This window comes from Triticum aestivum, chromosome 3A (genome assembly GCF_018294505.1).
Source record: "Triticum aestivum cultivar Chinese Spring chromosome 3A, IWGSC CS RefSeq v2.1, whole genome shotgun sequence".
In the NCBI taxonomy this organism is placed as follows: domain Eukaryota; kingdom Viridiplantae; phylum Streptophyta; class Magnoliopsida; order Poales; family Poaceae; genus Triticum; species Triticum aestivum.
The window spans coordinates 21,625,319-21,645,151 of record NC_057800.1 but is presented as its reverse complement, the minus strand read 5'-3'; the positions used below and the strand labels follow the sequence as shown (position 1 = coordinate 21,645,151).

The window sequence follows — 19,833 nt, the reverse complement described above, 5'->3', positions numbered from 1 at the left end:
TGTCAGGCACTATCCTGTTAGCTCTGAGCAAAGTAGAGTACCTCATCAATCTTGACCTTTCATATAATAATTTTGAAGGAGAATTACCAAGCAATGGAGTGTTCGGAAATGCCACAACTATTTCAATCGAGGGTAATTGGGGGCTCTATGCAGGTGTGATGGATCTTAACATGCCCATGTGTCCTACTGTTTCTCGGAGGTCAGAGACACAATACTATTTGGTCAGAGCTCCATTATTTGGCTTCATATCACTTGTAATGATGGCTTACATTATATTCTTTGGGAAGAAGATGTCACGAACAACATACTCAATTTTGCTTTCTTTTGGTAAGAAGTTCCCTAGAGTTGCCTACAATGATCTAGCTCGAGCTACATGGAAGTTCTCAGAGGTTAAGAAGAAATACAGATTGGCCAGGTGGGATATCATTTGCAGGGCCAAGGACCAAGGTGTGTTAGGGATCGAGAACTTAGAAATTAAAAATAAGTGTCTCTTAAGCAAATAGTTATTTAGATTATCTGTTGAGACTGAGGGAACTTGGGTACAAATTCTGCGCAATAAGTACATATTTCAAGACTTTGGCCCAGGTTACCGCTAGACCTAATGATTCGCCGTTTTGGAAGGGGTTTATGAGGATGAAAGAAACCTTTTTTCATAGGGTGAAATTCATTATTGGCAATGGTAACACGACTAGATTCTAGGAAGATGCATGGTTAGGAGACACACCTTTAGCCATTCAATATCCCACATTGTATAATATTGTATAACGCAAGGAAGCCTATGTTGCTATAATATTACAATCGGTCTCCCTTAATATCCAATTCAGGAGGTCTCTAGTGGGGGAGCGATGGAACTCTTGGTTGCATTTGGTCCGCAGGTTGATGGATGTTCAGCTTTTAGACCAACCAGATACCATTCATAGGAAACTATCTAGGAACCGTAGTTTCTCGGTGAAATCTATGTACTTGGACCTAATTGATCCTGGGCCAATCCCGAGGTCTCTCCACATCTGGAAGATTAAAGTACCGCTTAGAATTAAAATCTTCATGTGGTTTGTGCACGAGTGATATTAATACAACATAACTTGGTAAAGCAAAGATGGGTTGGTAGCTCCCGATGCTGTTTTTGTGACCATGATGAGACGATTCAACACCTCTTTCTAGATTGTCCGTTAGCCAAACTTCTTCGGCGTACTCTTCATATAGCCTTCAACGTGAATCCTTCTATTAGCATCAATACGTTATTTGGGATGTGGCTACATAGAGTGGATTAAATATTGCGGGACATATTCAGATAGGGATATGTGCACTAGTTTGGGCTATATGGAACTGCAGAAATGATATGATCTTTAACCGGAAAAAATTTAACAACTTTTTGCAGGTTATCTTCAGAACCACTGCTTGGATTTGTACGTGGTCGTTACTCACTCATGCACACTCCAGGGAGCTTTTGGTTACTAGGTGCAACCGGTGGGAGACGGTAGCACGGGTTATCTTCAACCGATTTGGATGGCCAGCTAATAATAGGATAGGTGTTTATTCATCGTGGCCTGTTTTTTTTCACCGGTTGTGGCATCTTTTTATAATTTTTTGTTATTTCCGGGCTCTGATTGTGAGCCAGTACTGGATCTGAATTCTTGTTTTCGTACTTTAATTCAATAAATAGGTTGCATGCATCACTCTGATGCAGAGGCCGGGGGCTATCCTCCTTTTCAAAGAAGGGAAGTTCTCGGAGTTAAACCTTATCGGAAGAGGAAGCTATGGTTCAATATACAGAGGATGCTCCAAGCGGCCAGGCATCAATCTGTGGAGATGTTTACAGTTTCAGAATAGTACTCTTAGAGATGCTCATTGGCAAAAGACCGACGGATCTTATGTTTGAGAATGAACTCAACATGGCCAACTTTATGCAAAGGAACTATCCAGATAGGATACTACATATTATATATGCACGTCTCCATGGGGAATGCAAGGGCTATATCCAAGCAAACATTGGAACAGAAAATGTTGCATATGGATGCCTTTATCACTGATGGAAGTTGCTCTTTCTTGTACTCGTCTGATCCCAGGGGAACACATGAACATAAGAGAAGTAACCACTAAGTTGCATTCAATAGGAACGTCATACGTTGGAGCAACAAGCGAAAGCAAGTCATGACTCACTAGAGTGGGTTACAATGGGTCATGGTCTTATGTTATAACAGGCCGAGTTCACAACAGGCATACATAAGAGAAGAAGATAAATTCGCCATGGGTACAATGAGCAACATGCATAATATAAGGGCACTAATTGGTGCTGCCAATTACTAAGGCATATGAGTAACAAGATTTTGTACGTGGATAATGTACATCTCTGTACCTTAGACTACTTGGCGAAATGCCACATGTAACCCACATTACATTTTTTTAAACAAAGCAAAATATTTTTCATTTCAATAATTAAGGAAGAAAGTTAAAGGCATGACCCACCAAGCGGGTAAGATATAACACTACTCTCACGTCATTACATTACTCAAGTTTTTGGCACCCAACGACCAAACCATGGCATCCTCTTTACTCTTAGAAGTAAATTCCGTAGCACAACTGCAACTTAGCAAACGTTTAGCCCTGAATACAAATTGCAAACTGATGTTCCTAACAAGGTAGTCGAAAATCGTGATTCCGAATTGGAACGAAGCTCCGATGGTAGGATTGCAAATCGTAGAATGATAACTATTAGAATCGTAGAAACATAGATTCTACTAATTAAGGTTTCATCATATGATATTCATTATATTACATGATGATCACAAGTTCATATCATAATTTTTACAACTTGGATAATTACATTAAACATGCCTTTTTCTCAAAGAAAATACTATAAGAATGGGACTGCAATATATAATATAAGCTACATATTATTAAGTGCACTATACATTATACTGTATACTTCACCATTTCCATTGAAGGACAACAATGATAGAATTTGAAACGAAAAATACAGACTTGAAACATGATACCAAGAGGACTGCATGATCTAGCGTGGTAGGGTCGCGGACGCCATAAACTCTTGCTCCAGGCTGTAGCAATTATGGCTCATTTCAGAAGCTGAGTTAGCTCTGTCAGCCATCACCGGCCGACGTGTGACCTGGCTTTGTCCACCTAAGAATGCTTGCATACTTTCATTTCTTGGAGCAACCTGACACGATCTCAACCTTTTGAATCGCACAGCCTGCAATCTCATCTCCACTTGTTTCATAGTAGGCCTCTCATCGCCTCGGAGCCGCAAGCAAGTCTCTGCAAGACCGACGACATCACGAATTTCTTTCTCTGTTGCCTCCTCCAGCACTTGAGCATCAACTATTTCTGCAAGTGGTTTCTCATTCATCGCAGAAAGGAAGTAGTTGGATAAATTCTGCTTTATCCCGGAGTCACTTGTAAAAATAGGCTTTTTTCTTAGAAGCAACTCTACAAGTACTACACCAAATCTATAAACATCACTCTTCTCATTTAGTATGCCCGTGTGGTAATACTCTGGATCCAAGTATCCAAAGGTGCCTTGTATATTTGTAACCACATGAGTTTGATCAATTGGAACCAACCTTGAAGCACCAAAATCTGATACTTTCGCTGTGTAATTTCCATCCAACAGTATGTTCGTGGACTTGACATCTCGATGAAAGATAGATACTGAAGCAGCTGAGTGGAGGTAATAAAGTGCTCCAACAGCTTCTGTAGCAATTCTCAAGAAATCATCCCAGGACAACATGGAGTGGTTGGTTGGGTTAGCATGGAGGATTCCAAATAGTGAACCATTAGGGATGAAGTCATATACTAGTAGTGGGACTTCCGTCTCAAGACAACATCCAAACAGCATGACAATATTACGGTGGTTTATTTGCGAGAGGATAGCGACCTCGTTGATGAACTGAGTAATCTCAACTTGCTCAATAACTTTAGATTTTTTTTATGGCTACTACCCGCTGGTCAGATAAGATACCTTTCTACACCATGCCATGCCCTCCGCGACCAACAATACGTGTCGAGTCAAAGTTATTTGTTGCCCTTTCTAGCTCTGCCAAGGAAAAAATCTTGGTCCTGTCACTTGCGTTTTCATCCGATGAAATTAGTTGTTCCAGTAGAAGCCCTTGGTTCTTTCGGAAATACTTTCCACGAAGTTTTTTTTGGATGCGTCTTTTCCATCTGCGGATGAGAACTGTAGCGCTCAAGATAAGAAGTAGAACACCAAGGCCAACACTAATCCCGATGGTAATACCTGTAATGAAGATGTTGCTCAGTATTATATTGTAATTCCATTTGTCTCATCACAGTAAATCAGTTGTACCATAGAACTCACCTACTACAAGATTTTGGCTTTTTATTGATATGCACTTCATTGTTGTAGTGTCATACGTTGTTTTACCAGAACATTCGGTGCAATAGTAGCTTCCCATAATGTTATTACAGATTTCTTTACAAGTACCTGGCGCCTTGCACTCATCAATATCTGCAATATAAGAGATGCGCAAGGTGAGAAGAAATATAAAGCAGAAATAATTAATTTGCCGGTTGGTGCCTAATTTGCAGGCGACACTAGATTTTGTTTTCAGCACCAACTTAGAGGAATATGTAATACATGTTCGTTGATCAAGAGTAAATTTGACAATGTAAATGTGTCAAGTATATAAAGTGTTAAAACATAAAATATATTTTAGATGGATTTAATTACCTCGCCTGTGTATACCAAAGATTCACATATAATTTCTACGTATAATACGAATGCATCATTCATGGAAAACCCTTTATTCTTTTTCCTTCCACCATGATATGTCAATAAAAATATGTATTTCTGCACTATTCTCATATCACATGTTATGGAGTATTTACTTGGTCCATACTAATGGAGTAAAATGTGCCACTTATCCATTAACTCAAAGTGATTGCACGCTGCCAACAACTCGACAACCAATCACTTTAGGCCATAAACTTATTGATTTGATCAAATAAGGTCAAAATCAACTTAAGAGGGGGGGGGGGACCGCCTGCGGGCCTGCCACATCAGCGTTCCTTTGACCGCTTTCAAACTAACTTCTATAATTACCTTTTGTATCTCTTTTTCCAATCAATTAGCTGGGAATAAATAAAAAGGCCATATTTTTGCTATTGGGTACCATGGGAAATGAGGAGACCCACCTATCTCTTATTTAAGAATTGTTCAGTTATGGCATGTGATTATTAGCTATAGTTATAAAACAAAATAACAGCATAATTACTTCCTTAATCAACAAGCCGAACTTAGGTGCCCATATTTGCAATTGGAGGAAGTAATAAATAGAGTCGGCTGAATAACATGACACAAAGAAGTTTGTGGTTTAGTGTTCGGAAAGCGGGAACTAATGCTCAAAATCACAGGTTCAAGTCCATGAAAAGCATGTTTTTCATAAAAGAAGAAAATTTACCCACACACCGATGGCATGGTATGTGAGAAAAAAGAGACCAATTTATAAATTTAAAAATAGATAATTTGTGAGTGGTCAAAGAAGCACTGATCAGGCAGGAATGGGAGCGATTCTCCCCGTCATTAATCGGTTTTGGCTTTATTTGATCAAATCAATGAGTTTACGGCCTAAATAGATCGGTTCTTGAGTTGTTGGCCTAAAGCGTGGAATCTCTTTGAGTTAAGGGACCAGTGAGGCATTTCACTCCATACTACTGTATATTAGTTTTATCTGTTCACTTTTTTAGTCATGTAGAATTACTATATCTCCTGGAAACTAAAATGGAGCATGGGAGGTAAATACATTTAGTCAAACTATACCGCAATTTTGAGTCTTTGTACATTTGTTTGTATTATTTTGCTTCAATCAGTACTTTGGCTCATAGAAACTAAATTATGTATGTCTTTACATATTTTATTTTCATTTTTTCCTATGGTATTAGGTCCGTACTTAGATCTTGATCCAAAGGTAGAAAAGAGAGAAAACAATTAGCTCATTTTACATCACATAAATATGAATTTATACTCAATCTATGGTATAAATGATCAAGCTCGAAAAAAAAGCAATGGCAGGGACACATTATTATGTAGGAACAACGAAACATGGAAAATAAAAAATTAGCACAGTGCATGGTATATTTCGTAGTGTAACACATGCTTTAATGTCAAAATTATTTTCTACCTTATTTGTACAAACCACAAAGTCTATATTAACACTGCAAAATTGTTGCATCTTATCTTCCAAGACCAAGAGGTAATAGAGTGAGCATGCACAGTACCTTGACACCCGTTTGTGATGTATGGATTCCCCTTATAGCCAGCCATACATTTGCAACGGTAACCGGCAGGGTATCCATGTCTCGAGTTGACAATCAAACATGTGCTATTAATGCTAACACATGCATATCTTGATAAGTCCTCTTGTGCTTCCTGGCATGTTAAGTTGGCAACGGCCCATCGGAAAGATGTTGATATCCCTAAGCCATTGTAGAGCGCAGGGTCCTCTCTTACAATCAAAGCAGTTTGACCTTCAGTATTGGTTGAGTACGTAATACCAACTAGCCCCTCGTTGATATTTATGTATTCAATATGCTTTTCCGTGAAGCTCGGCGCATAGAAATTTAGTGTGGACGTCGTTGAATTTGCACATTTTAGCTGGAACGACATCCTTGCCGAACACTTGTGTCCTAGGCCGAATGGGAACGGAATACTTATGTTCCCGCACCATCTAGAGCAGTTAGCCTTCTGTTGGAATTGTCTGTACCCTGCAGGTTTAATGAAAAAGACTCAGTGCATCTAGCTTATGACTTACTCAATACTAACACACAATTAGTTTGTACGTACCCTATATGACCAAATCCTAATTATTTTCAGGGTGGGGGGAGGGCACTTGCTGATGGGAAATAACTAAAACCTGACATTAGCCAAACGACCATATGTCACATGTCTCACACTAACACAATACAATGTACTACTCCTTCTAGAAATATAAGAGGAAAGAACTGCAAAAACGTCTTGCATTATTAGATGGAGATAGTACTGCTTATAACGGTCGGGGAACCACTCATGAAACGATCCCCTCGGGCGACGGAAAACCCTTCCAGTTCAGGTTTTACTGAATTGGAAGTTGATAGTGACTGTTTAAGTTGTCCCATAAAACAATAAGGGCCCCGCAGAAAAGGCCTAACTGCACTAAAGAGAAGTGGAAGACACTACTACAAAGAAGATTAACGATAATGCAGTGAGCCGAAGCAGAGTAGAGGTTGACAATGAGGAGACTGCACGAGCCACCAAACGGATGGATGGACCTGTTTCGTGCATTGGAATCTCTCGTGCTACTTATAAATAAACTTAAAAATAACGCAATGTTATGTCATCCATTCCTACTTTGTGCAAGTTTACATGCTCCCTTCATTTTTTTTTACTCCACATATAAGATTGATTGAAGTCAAATTACGCAAAGTTTACCAAATTGATATAAAAGATATATCAATATCTATAATACTACCTCTATCCTGATTTACTAGTCCCACTCGTATTGTGGGTTATATTTTTACATTGATTTTAACTAATAAATAAAAGTTATACATGGAAAATAATAATTCAAAACTACATTCAAATACAAATCTAACAATATTTTTTTTGTTGACACGCCTTAACATTTTGCTAGTCAAATATGTAGTCAAACTTTTACCAAAAATTCGATGGGGACTAATAAGTCCAGAAGGAGGTATTACTAAAATTATACAGTATAGAAATTAATTTCATGATACATATAATGATATGGATTTCATATTGTAAATGTTGATGTTTTTTCCTATAAAGTTGCTCAAACTTTACTAAGTTTGACTTCAAACAAATTTTATGTCATTGCATTGCATTTATTATGAGTATTGCATTTGGTTATTCTAAAGTTGTAAAATATTTATGAAATATAAGTAGCATACTAATATATTGTGTTGAGATGATATGTTTACATTGAGCGAAATAGCATTGGGAGGATTATTGCCACATGTCCTTGATAATTAGTAAAAGCAGCTAGCGTTGGTATTTTTTTTTTTTTTGAGGAAACGTACGCTACCTAGGGCGCGGAGATGGTGATATATAGAAAAAGTAACCCCTGTTTAAATAACTTTTGTTGAGAGTAATTACCTTTGTCGCGTGAGCAGCCATCGGCTATGTAGGCATTGCCTTGGTAACCACTGTTGCACTGACAATTATAGAAGTAATTATAAAAGTAGTAGGATGATGCTGAAATTTGCGGTGCTTCTCCACTGTGGTTGCTGAGACATGCATAATCTGTTCTATTTTGGAAGCTTCCAGGCGATGTGAGTTGATCGTCAAAGATACCCCACCACAGACTAGCTCCAATGCTAACATGGATTTTATCCCGGATAGAGCTTCGGCTGTTGTGCCCTTGGGATTCATGCTTCCCTCCTGTCCTTGGGCGGCGCACGAACTTGAGCTGGACGGTGGCGCCAACATCAGTAACCATGAAGGAGCAACATCCTCTTGTGTTATTGCAGTTCCGTCCAGTGTCCGCATCGGCCGTGATGTTTCCGCTGGGGCATGTAACTGTGCACCGTCGCACCATCGTTTGTGAGGAGTCTTCGAGCATGCTGACGTCGAAGTCGCAGCCTATGATGTCTGCTTCCACGGTGAAAAAACGGAAAGATCTCCCAGGATACCATGAGATGTGGTATATATGGACGTCCGGTCTCAAATAGATGGTACGGGAAAATGAAACTAGAAATTCATTATTGATTTGAAAATCAGTGGTGCTCATGCTCATCTTCCAGTGGGTAGTAGCGTTGATGTCCATGAGTACCTTGGTGACGCCGTCGTGCAGGAAGAGCATGGGGGCCTGCGTGGTGTTGTGGTCGTCGCATATGAGCTCGAAGTCCGGGTCCCGGAAGCAGCCGGCGCCCATGCCGAAAGGGTACTCAAAGCTCAGGTTGCCGCAGCTCTTCCGACAACCCGCAAGCGTGGCGGAGGAGGGAACGGTTCCATTCGCCGGCCGGCTCTTTTGCAAGCCGGATGCTTGCGCCGTCGACGGCCGTAGCAACAGCAGTGCGAGCAGACAGAGTAGCGCGTCGAGGAGGCTCATCTTTCGGTTTGGGCCTTTCGGAAAGAGATATGTGTTGGCTACCTTTTTGCTTGTGGGGTTGCAAGAAGTTGCGGGTTGTGGGTGTGAGCCGTAAACCAGGCGTATATATATACCCATACCATGGTTGGCGCCTATGCCGTGGATTGCGGTAAGGGCAACCCAATATGCTACACAGAATTACACCCGAGAGGGAATGTTTCCAAAGCGTACAGGAGTACAGGACCCGCTAGCCAGGTTGGAAACTTGGCTCGATCAAAGACTAGGAGTCAGTCACTTTGACTGAAGCGTTGCCACATATACTGACCGCAAGGCTTATATTACTTCAATCGGTAAATAGAGGCAATATATTTTAGTTTTACTCCTCCAAGCGGCACCTAGCCGATCTCCTAAACTGGTTAGAAGAGTAAAAAATTTACTCCTCGGCGCCGCGGGCTCCTATTTTTACTCAGTGCGCACCCGCTTGAGCAAAACAAAGAACATCCTCCCTCGGCCCTACCCATCCTACCCTGGCGCCGCATCTACTCAGGCGCCTCCCCTCCAGTGTTTTGGGTACCGAGTGAAATTTCACTATCTCGCGCGGTTACCGCGTTTACCGTCGCCCCTCGAGAAACACTTATACCGAGCAAAATATCTCGAATATTTTGAAATTTTTGAAATCAAACATTCACTGTCTGGTTAAATAAGCAGCATCTCTTCTCTACCACAAGAACTGCTAGTGGCCTAGCGGCAAAGGCATACTTTCCTTAACAGCAAGTCGCGGGTTTGAGTCTGGCCTCGCGCAATTTTTCTTTTTATTTTTATTTTTTTAATTGGTAAATAGAGGCAATATATTTTAGTTTTACTCCTCCAAGCGGCACCTAGCCAGTCTCCTAAACTGGTTAGAAGAGTAAAAAAATTACTCCTCGGCGCCGCGGGCTCCTATTTTTACTCAGTGCGCACCCGCTTGAGCAAAACAAAGAACATCCTCCCTCGGCCCTACCCATCCTACCCTGGCGCCGCATCTACTCAGGCGCCTCCCCTCCAGCGTTTTGGGTACCGAGTGAAATTTCACTATCTCGCGCGGTTACCGCGTTTACCGTCGCCCCTCGAGAAACACTTATACCGAGCAAAATATCTCGAATATTTTGAAATTTTTGAAATCAAACATTCACTGTCTGGTTAAATAAGCAGCATCTCTTCTCTACCACAAGAACTGCTAGTGGCCTAGCGGCAGGCATACTTTCCTTAACAGCAAGTCGTGGGTTTGAGTCTGGCCTCGCGCAATTTTTATTTTTTTTTATTTTTTTTAATCGGTAAATAGAGGCAATATATTTTAGTTTTACTCCTCCAAGCGGCACCTAGCCGATCTCCTAAACTGGTTAGAAGAGTAAAAATTTACTCCTGGGCGCCGCGGGCTCCTATTTTTACTCAGTGCGCACCCGCTTGAGCAAAACAAAGAACATCCTCCCTCGGCCCTACCCATCCTACCCTGGCGCCGCATCTACTCAGGCGCCTCCCCTCCAGCGTTTTGGGTACCGAGTGAAATTTCACTATCTCGCGCGGTTACCGCGTTTACCGTCGCCCCTCGAGAAACACTTATACCGAGCAAAATATCTCGAATATTTTGAAATTTTTGAAATCAAACATTCACTGTCTGGTTAAATAAGCAGCATCTCTTCTCTACCACAAGAACTGCTAGTGGCCTAGCGGCAGGCATACTTTCCTTAACAGCAAGTCGTGGGTTTGAGTCTGGCCTCGCGCAATTTTTATTTTTTTTATTTTTTTTAATCGGTAAATAGAGGCAATATATTTTAGTTTTACTCCTCCAAGCGGCACCTAGCCGATCTCCTAAACTGGTTAGAAGAGTAAAAAATTTACTCCTGGGCGCCGCGGGCTCCTATTTTTACTCAGTGCGCACCCGCTTGAGCAAAACAAAGAACATCCTCCCTCGGCCCTACCCATCCTACCCTGGCGCCGCATCTACTCAGGCGCCTCCCCTCCAGCGTTTTGGGTACCGAGTGAAATTTCACTATCTCGCGCGGTTACCGCGTTTACCGTCGCCCCTCGAGAAACACTTATACCGAGCAAAATATCTCGAATATTTTGAAATTTTTGAAATCAAACATTCACTGTCTGGTTAAATAAGCAGCATCTCTTCTCTACCACAAGAACTGCTAGTGGCCTAGCGGCAAAGGCATACTTTCCTTAACAGCAAGTCGCGGGTTTGAGTCTGGTCTCGCGCAATTTTTCTTTTTTTATTTTTTTTAAAAAGCAAAAGTTTAAAAATGCTGCAATGACCAGCGGTCGAACTCGCGACATACGTGCAAGCTGTAGCTGCGGTGCACTAACCACTACGGCAGGGAATAGTTCGTGACACTTTTGAGTAAAATACTTAATATATATACGTCAAAAATATTTGAATTCAAATTTTGTTTTTAAATTTTGCCCGAGTTTTTTTTGGAATTTCGCGGTTACCGTGGTAACCACGAATTCCGGTGACCCTCTAGAAAAAAGGACGGCTTGGGATCCAAAACCTTGCTCCCCTCTAACCTTTGCCGGCCACCACACGCCACAGCCGATGCTCGTAGGACGTGCCGCGCTCATCCCTCACCTGGATTTGGTTCTCTCTGGCCGGCGGCGGCTCCTAAATCTGTAGATCTACGGCCCTCGCTATCGTTGCCGAATTCAACGCGTTCCGGCCGCCGACGCCATCGTGTTTTGGATGGATTCACCGGAAATCAAATCGCCTTGGTCTCCACCTTCCTGCCTTAACAATGTGGGACTATACTTTGCTAGATTCTCTAGTCTGGCCTACATCGTGCATCAGATCACCATCTTGCTAGGACCATCAATGCCCAGGCAGGGTGGGAACAAGGCTTTCAATTTCGGAAACAGAAAAAATTCAGAGGTCACCGAAATTTTGGAAATTTCACATATTTTATGAATTATTTTGTATTTTGAGTTTTCAAAATTCAATAAGTTTTAATGAATTTTAACCTAATTCAGGGTTACAAGTATTTGGGACCCCTCTGAAATATGCGAAATGTCGAAAATTTCATTGAAATTTCGTTGCAATTTTGAACCTTGGGTGGGGAGCTCCCTGCTGTTTTTTTTTGTCCTAGCCGCTTTGTCGCAGGTACGCGCGGTTCTTCGAACTGTGCGCTCATTCCATAGTTCTAGTACTCCCTCTGTAATTTAATAAGACGTTTGTCGAAAAATGTCTTATATTAATTTATAGAAGGAGTAGCTCTCTACTTCGATAGTCTGGTGCCAGCTTTGGTTCCGCCAGATTCGCCCAAATCTTATCCAATTCGAAGTCCTGGTGTGTTTACTTGGTTTGGTACTAGCTTGATTTGGCAGCCGAATTTAGGGACAAGCAGCTATCTCACTACCCGGTGGTGTTTACGTGTGCGGACCTGACTGCTGACGAAAAGTCTCCACAAAAGAACTGCGATTTTCTGGATTCAATCATCAGTATTCCTACATGCAGTAACGTGCTGCCGCTGCAATTCGTCTGCAACACAATAACAAATCAAGCTACTAAGAAACTTAATCTAGTCACAAATCACAATCTAGCGCCACCGGGGGATAGGTTGTTAACTGGTTTGCTACTCCTCCTCTTCTTCTTCTTCCTTTTTTTTGCGGGGAACTGGTTCGCTACCCACAAATCACAATCTAGTGCCACCGGGACAGCGAACCAAGCTCCCTTCTCCTCACAAATTCACTAGAACAAATCAACAATAGCTAGTGTTTTTTTTATTTGACAGGATCAACAGGAGCAAGTAACTCCAAAGAAAAATGTCTCTGTCCAATGGGGGCACAAAAAGCAAGAGTAACAATTGCAACCCGTCTCGCACGTACAGTACCAATCATGCTTGGCTGGAGCTTTCCGACCTGACCCGCTACGTGGTTTGGATGGCCTAGCGAAGACCGGCAAAATCCTTGAATTATTATGATTTCTGACAAATCCGCCACCACACCATTTCAGAACCGCTCGTTTCTGTTTCTTCCTTGCCGTGCTTCTCTAGTAAACCACTATAGCTTGTGTCCACTCCATTGGGGAAACCTGAAATAAAATGGAGGATGCACTTAAAGTTAGTCGCTGGGTTGACCAGCATCGACTCCGAGCGAGGAGCTTGTCGAGGCTACCCGTCCGAGAAGGCAACACAGGGGTTATCCTCCCTTCCCTCCCGTCCACTCCCGCATCACTCCCGAGAGGGGGTCGAATTGGCAAATGGTTTATTAAATATGCAAGAGCTATGAGGACTTGATCTGAATTTCGGAGACGGTTTCCAGGTGCAAGCATTATGTCCTGGAAGAGAGCTTATTCGTCTGCTCAGTCGTTGCTCCTGCAGTATATTGTACTCCCTCCGTCCCAAAATTCTTGTATTAGATTTGTCTAAATACGAATGTATAAAGTCATGTTTTAGTATTAAATACATTCATATCTAGACTAATCTAAGACGAGAATTTAGGGACGGAGAGAGTAAGTATGAGCCGTGCTTTTTATGATGTGCTTTCATGTATTAAGCCCTTATCACCTGTCGTGTATACCGAACAATAATGCTTGGGTTAGATCGCTAGATAGTTGGATATCTTGTAATTTATATATAACATGAAACATTATCAGACGTGTGAGGTTCTTGCAAAATTTCACTTAAAAATAACATCTGAGCAGCTCTCACCAAAAATAACAAATTCACTGCTCAAACAGTGCACAAAACTTTCAGCAGCGGTTTTGTTTTTTTCGATGAGAGCTCCGCGGATGTTATTTTTCGATGAAACTTGGCAAGAACCTCAAATATATGATAAAGTTTGATGGAGCAGAATTTCAGATTTTTTGGATTTCGTTTGATAAACTTTTTTCAACTTTTTTGCTAACTCGGGTGCAGTACACCCGAGAGTGAGGGAGTGAGACTATCGAGCTGGTGGCTCCACGGTCTCCTTCTCTCACCACTTCGGCTGGTGATACCCGCTCGACCACACATGCCCTTCTTTACCGGCAACTAGGGAATGGCGTGGGAGCAGAGAGCACACGCCTCGGGAGAGGACTACGGAGGAGCTTGTCACTTTCTGTGGGATAGCGGATCCGGTCACGGCTGGCAGGCGTGTCAGCAACCGGATCCAGGGACAGCCAGATGCTGATGATCTGCAGTTAGCGCGCGCCAAGAGGGCGGCCATGCTTCGAGATGTCGAGGCAACTACAGGTATGTCTTTTGATAAGAGTTATTCAATTATGCATTTCACCGAGCATGAAATTATTGATAAGGCAAATGACTTAGGAATATCTTTGGGTTCAAATGAGAACGAGGTAACGAAATCTCTGTCAATGATCTTTTAGATTTAGAATCGGAGCGGGCTTCTGAAATAATTCGGGACCTCGCATCCGTTAAACCTATGAATGACGATGACATGAACAATTTAGGAATTGTAGCCCTCGAAAACTTTTGTGATAATCTCTTGCCTAATGCGGAGGCTGAAGATGAGGAGGGGTCGGAGAATACGGACACTGTGGAGCCTCTAATGATGGAGGGCACTGTCTCATCTTCTGTAGATACTACGTTTGCAGGGAGATGCGGAGAAGCCCAAGCGACCATGGAAACAGAAAAATTATCCTACTTCGGCGGTTCGTACAAGTGCTAGGGTAAGCTTAAGAAAAAAATTCACGATGACTTATGAAAGGAATCTTTTGGAATGGCAGAGGTCTAGCTGACTTGGCTAAACGAAGATTCTTGGCAGAGACGACGATAGAGCAAAAATTAGATTTCATTGCACTTTTAGAAACACGACGAGATAATTTCGCTTCACAGTTCCTTGGAACTTTATCCGGAAGAATTGATTTTGATTGGCACGTTTTACCTCATAGAGGAAGATCCGATGGGACATTACTAGGGTTTCGGTGTGAAACACTTGAGGTGCTTAACGTGGTTCGGGGTGATTTTGCGGTTAAGTTTCGACTGAGATCAAAATTGGACGGCTTCCGATGGTCTCTCGTGGCTGTATATGTGGCAGCACAACCTGAACTAAAACCATATTTTTTAGCCGACTTGGTGCGGATCTGTGGAGATGGAACTTTGCCAATCCTAGTCGGTGGGGACTTTAACATAATTCGGAGGAGAGATAAAAGAACAATGACAGTTTTGATGGACGTTGGTCTATGATATTTAACATGATTATCGAAAGTCTTAATTAGAGAGAAATTGAGCTCACCAGTAGACAATTTACATGGGCCAATTCGTTGCCCACTCCGACTTATGAGAAGTTGGATAGCGTACTCACTAGTGTGGAATGGGAACAAAAATACCCATTGGTGTCAGTTCATGCGATGCAGAGAGCGATCTCAGACCACACACCACTTCTTGTAGACTCGGGAGAGGCTACACACGTTGCGAACAAGAATGCTTTGTCTTTCGAACTAGGTTGGTTCGAGAAAGAAAACTTTTTGGAGATTATTGCACGCGAGTGGGCAAAGCCTGTTAGTGGAAGAACTAGTATTGAGAGATGGCAAAATAAAATCAGACATCTGAGACCGTTTTTGCGAGGTTGGGCCAGAAACGAGAGTGGGATTTACAAACAAGAAAAAGAGCGACTCACTCAATTAATTGAAGCGCTAGATTTAAAAGCTGAAAGTAACCTTCTTACGGTTAATGAGCAAAGCTCCAAGTCTGAAGCTGAGCAAGGCTTACGAGCTCTTATTAGAGAAGAAGAGCTTAAGTGGGCATTGCGTGCTAAAGTGCTTAAGGTTGTCCAAGGGGATGATAATACATAATTTTTTCATATGATTGCGAATGGTAAACATAGGAAGAAGAAAATCATATAGCTTAAATAGGACGATGGGACAATTGTGGGGCATAAGAATCTGAAAGCTTATATCTTTAATTACTATAAACAACTTTTTGGGCATCCGGAAGCAAACGGGGTGGCCGTAGATGAATCTGTTATTGGAGATATCCCTCAGCCCCAGGTAGAGGAGAATGATATTCTATCTGCACCGTTTACTGAGAAGGAGGTTCTGGATGCAATCTCACAAATGAAACCGTATAAAGCACTGGGACCAGATGGGTTTTCAGCTAGATTCTATAAGAAGTATTGGCATATTATTAAGGATGATCTTATGCATATGTTTCATGATTTCTTTAACGGCCATTTAGAGCTGTTTCATATTAACTTTGGTATGATTACGTTCTTGCCAAAGAAAGAAGAGGCAATTCGGATCGACCAATTCAAGCCCATATGTCTTCTTAACGCGAGTTTCAAAATTTTCACAAAGGTGGGTACCAATAGATTGACACAGATTGCTCATTCAGTGGTACAATCGAGCCAGACAACGTTCATGCCAGAGCGACACATACTTGAAGGGGTGGTCGTTTTGCATGAAACATTACACGAAATTCATTCAAAGAAGCTAGATGGGGTTATCTTCAAAGTGGGTTTTGAGAAGGCATATGATAAAGTTAAGTGGCCTTTCCTTCAGCAGGCAATGCGCATGAAAGGATTTAGTGAGGCCTGGCGGAACCAAGTGGGTTCTCAAGTCCAGAAGGGTAGTGTCAGAATCAAGGTTAACGATGATATTGGTCATTATTTTCAGACACACAAGGATTTGAGACAAGGACATTACATGTCTCCTCTCTTGTTTAATATAGTGGCTGATATGTTGGCCATTCTTATTGGCAGGGCCAAGCAGCATGGGATATTGGTCATTACTTTCAGACACACAAGGGTTTGAGACAAGGACATTCCATGTCTCCTCTCTTGTTTAATATAGTGGCTGATATGTTGGCCATTCTTATTGGCAGGGCCAAGCAGCATGGTCAGGTGGAGGGGTTAGTTCCTCATCTGGTCGATGGAGGAGTATCCATCTTACAGTACGCTAATGACACTATCTTATTCATGGAACATGACATTGCTAAGGCGCGCAATATGAAACTTATATTATGTCTTTTCAAACAATTGTCTAGTTTAAAGACAAACTTTTACAAGAGTGAGTTGTTCTGCTTTTGGAAGGCCAGAGACGAGCAAGACACTTATAGACAACTATTCGGGTGTGAATTATGTTCTTTACCATTTAGTTATTTGGGCATACCGATTCACCACCGTAAGTTAACCAATAAAGAATGGGAGTGTATCAAAGTTCGAATTGAAAAAAAACTTAGCTGCTGGAAGGGCAAGCTTATGTCTTATGGAGGTCGGCTAGTGCTGATTAACTCGGTACTGACTAGTATGCCGACGTTCCTACTATCGTTCTTTGAGATTTTGAAAGGGGTACGTAAGCGACTTGATTTCTTTAGACCTCGGTTCTTCTGGCAGTCAGATGAGGCCAAGAGGAAATACCGTCTCACGCGATGGGATATCCTTTGCCGACCAAAAGACCAGGGGGTCTCGGTATTGAGAATTTAGAAATCAAGAATAAATACCTTATGAGAAAATGGCTCTACAGGTTAGAGACACAGCCGGAAGGGATGTGGGCCCAGATTTTGCGCAATAAATATTTACAGTCGAAAACGCTCGCCCAGGTTACCATGAGACCAACTGACTCGCCATTCTGGAAGGGGCTTATGAGAACGAAGGACTTGTTCTTTGGTAGGGTCAAATTCTTGGTTGGCAATGAGATTTCAACAAGATTTTGGGAGAATACGTGGTTAGGAGAGACACCCCTGGCCGTACAATATCCCACCCTTTATAACATTGTGCAACGTAAGGAGGATTACATAGGCACATTTTTCCAAATGATTCTCTTGGATATTTAGTTCAGACGTGCGTTAGTTGGTGAGCGATGGACTGCCTGGATGCACTTGGTTCAGAGATTGATAGATGTTCAACTCTCCGACCAGCCGGATTCGACGCAATCGAAACTAGCTAAAAATGGGGTATTTACGGTGAAATCTTTCTATATGAATTTGATTAATTCTGGCCCAATCTTAAGATCTTTGCATATTTGAAAGGTTAAGGTTCCCTTGCGTTTTAAATTTTTTATGTTGTTCGTCCACAAGCAAGTAATACTCACCAAAGACAACTTAATCAAGAAGCGATGGGTAGGTAGCTCACGTTGTTGTTTCTGTGATCATGATGAAACAATACAACATTTATTTCTTGAGTGCCCACTCGCCAAATTGCTTTGGAGAACGATTCATATAGCCTCAACATTAATCCTCCAGTTGACATTGAGTCGTTGTTTGGAACATGGTTACCTGGGGTTGAACATACTACTGTGGCTCGTATTCGGATTGAAATATGTGCGCTTCTGTGGACTATATGGAACTGTAGGAATGATTTGATTTTTAACAGACAACACACTTTAACTTTCTTGCAGGTCATCTTCAGAGCTACCATATGGATCCGTACGTGGTCCTTACTCACTCCTATGGACTGAGCCTTTGGTTACTGGGTGCAACCAGTGGGAGATGGTAGCACGGGCTATATTCAACCGGTTCGAAAGGCGGTCGCATAATAAGATAGGAGTCTAGGGAGATTATCCTTCATAATGTCGTACCGGTTGTGATTGTCAGCATGTACTTTTCCTTTATTTTTTTTGTTTCGCTCCGCTTGCGAGCTGTAATACATTTATGACTTTGTGCTACTTCGTGAATTTTTAATAAGATGGTTGCATGCATCATTATGATGCAGAGGCCGGGGGTATGCCCCCATTTCCAAAAAAAAGTACACCCGAGAGTAGAAAATCCAGTCTCCTCCCGTATCGGAAAGTAGTGGCTACTCTCGGGTATAGTACACCCGAGTTAACATTGTCCAAAAAATCTGAATTTTTGGGACATGAAACATTACCAGACGTGTGAGGTTCTTGCAAAATTTCACTTAAAAACAACATCTGAGAAGCTCTCACCAAAATAACAAAATCACTGCTTAACCAGTGCACAAAACTTTCAGCAGCAATTTTGTTTTTTTCGATAAGAGCTCCACGGATGTTATTTTTCGATGAAACTTGGCTAGAACCTCAAACATATGATAAAGTTTGATGGAGCAGAATTTCAGATTTTTTTGGATTTCGTTTGATAAACTTTTTTGCTAACTCGGGTGTAGTACACCTGAGAGTAGAAAATCCAATCTCCTCCTGTATCTGTTTGTTCTTATCTCCAATTTTAAGTGTGATCATGTATTTGTTTAACCTCGAGATCAATTTTGTAACCATTATGTTATTTTGCTTGGATATAAATAAACGCCACGCGGCCTGACAAGGGTTATACACTTCACCAACACTTCTAATTTCCTTGTAAAGTTACACTAGCTTGTGAGAGCGTATCATGTCTCGACCCTAGGAGTGTCAGTGTTGAGTAGATCGAGCGGCGCGGCGCGGATGGAGGGCGGAAGGGCGCGCGGAGGCGGGGCCAATCAGGCGCGAGGCGGCGGATGCAATGCGTTCGGCACCATGCGAAGTTTCATGCTTTTTGTACTTCATTTGCATTTTCTGAAATTATACAACCAATAAACTGCATGTTCGGAGTGTGTCTTGACACACTCATATTTTGAATTCCTTTACTTTTCTTGTATAAGGCCTAAATATAAACTCAAGAATACAAATAGGATTTTTTAAGCCAAATTTCCAACTGTTTCACGCACTTGCAGTTTAAATTTGAATAATATTTACTAATTAAATACCTAGAAAGAAAACAATATAAGAAATAAAAATAAAAATAAATAAAAATATAGAAAAGAACAGAAATAAAATAATGAATATAGAGAAAGGAAGGAAATAAAAAAAGTAAATGAAAAGAAAGAATATAAAAAAAGAAATACTGAAAAACATATTCGCCTAGCATTA

General features: G+C 41.6%; 1 pseudogene; it reads right to left on the bottom strand.

Moving 5' to 3' along the window:
• Positions 1 to 2,829: 2,829 nt before the first annotated feature.
• LOC123057645 (wall-associated receptor kinase-like 2) lies at positions 2,830 to 9,150 on the bottom strand (annotated as a pseudogene).
• Between the last annotated feature and the right edge of the window lie 10,683 nt (positions 9,151 to 19,833).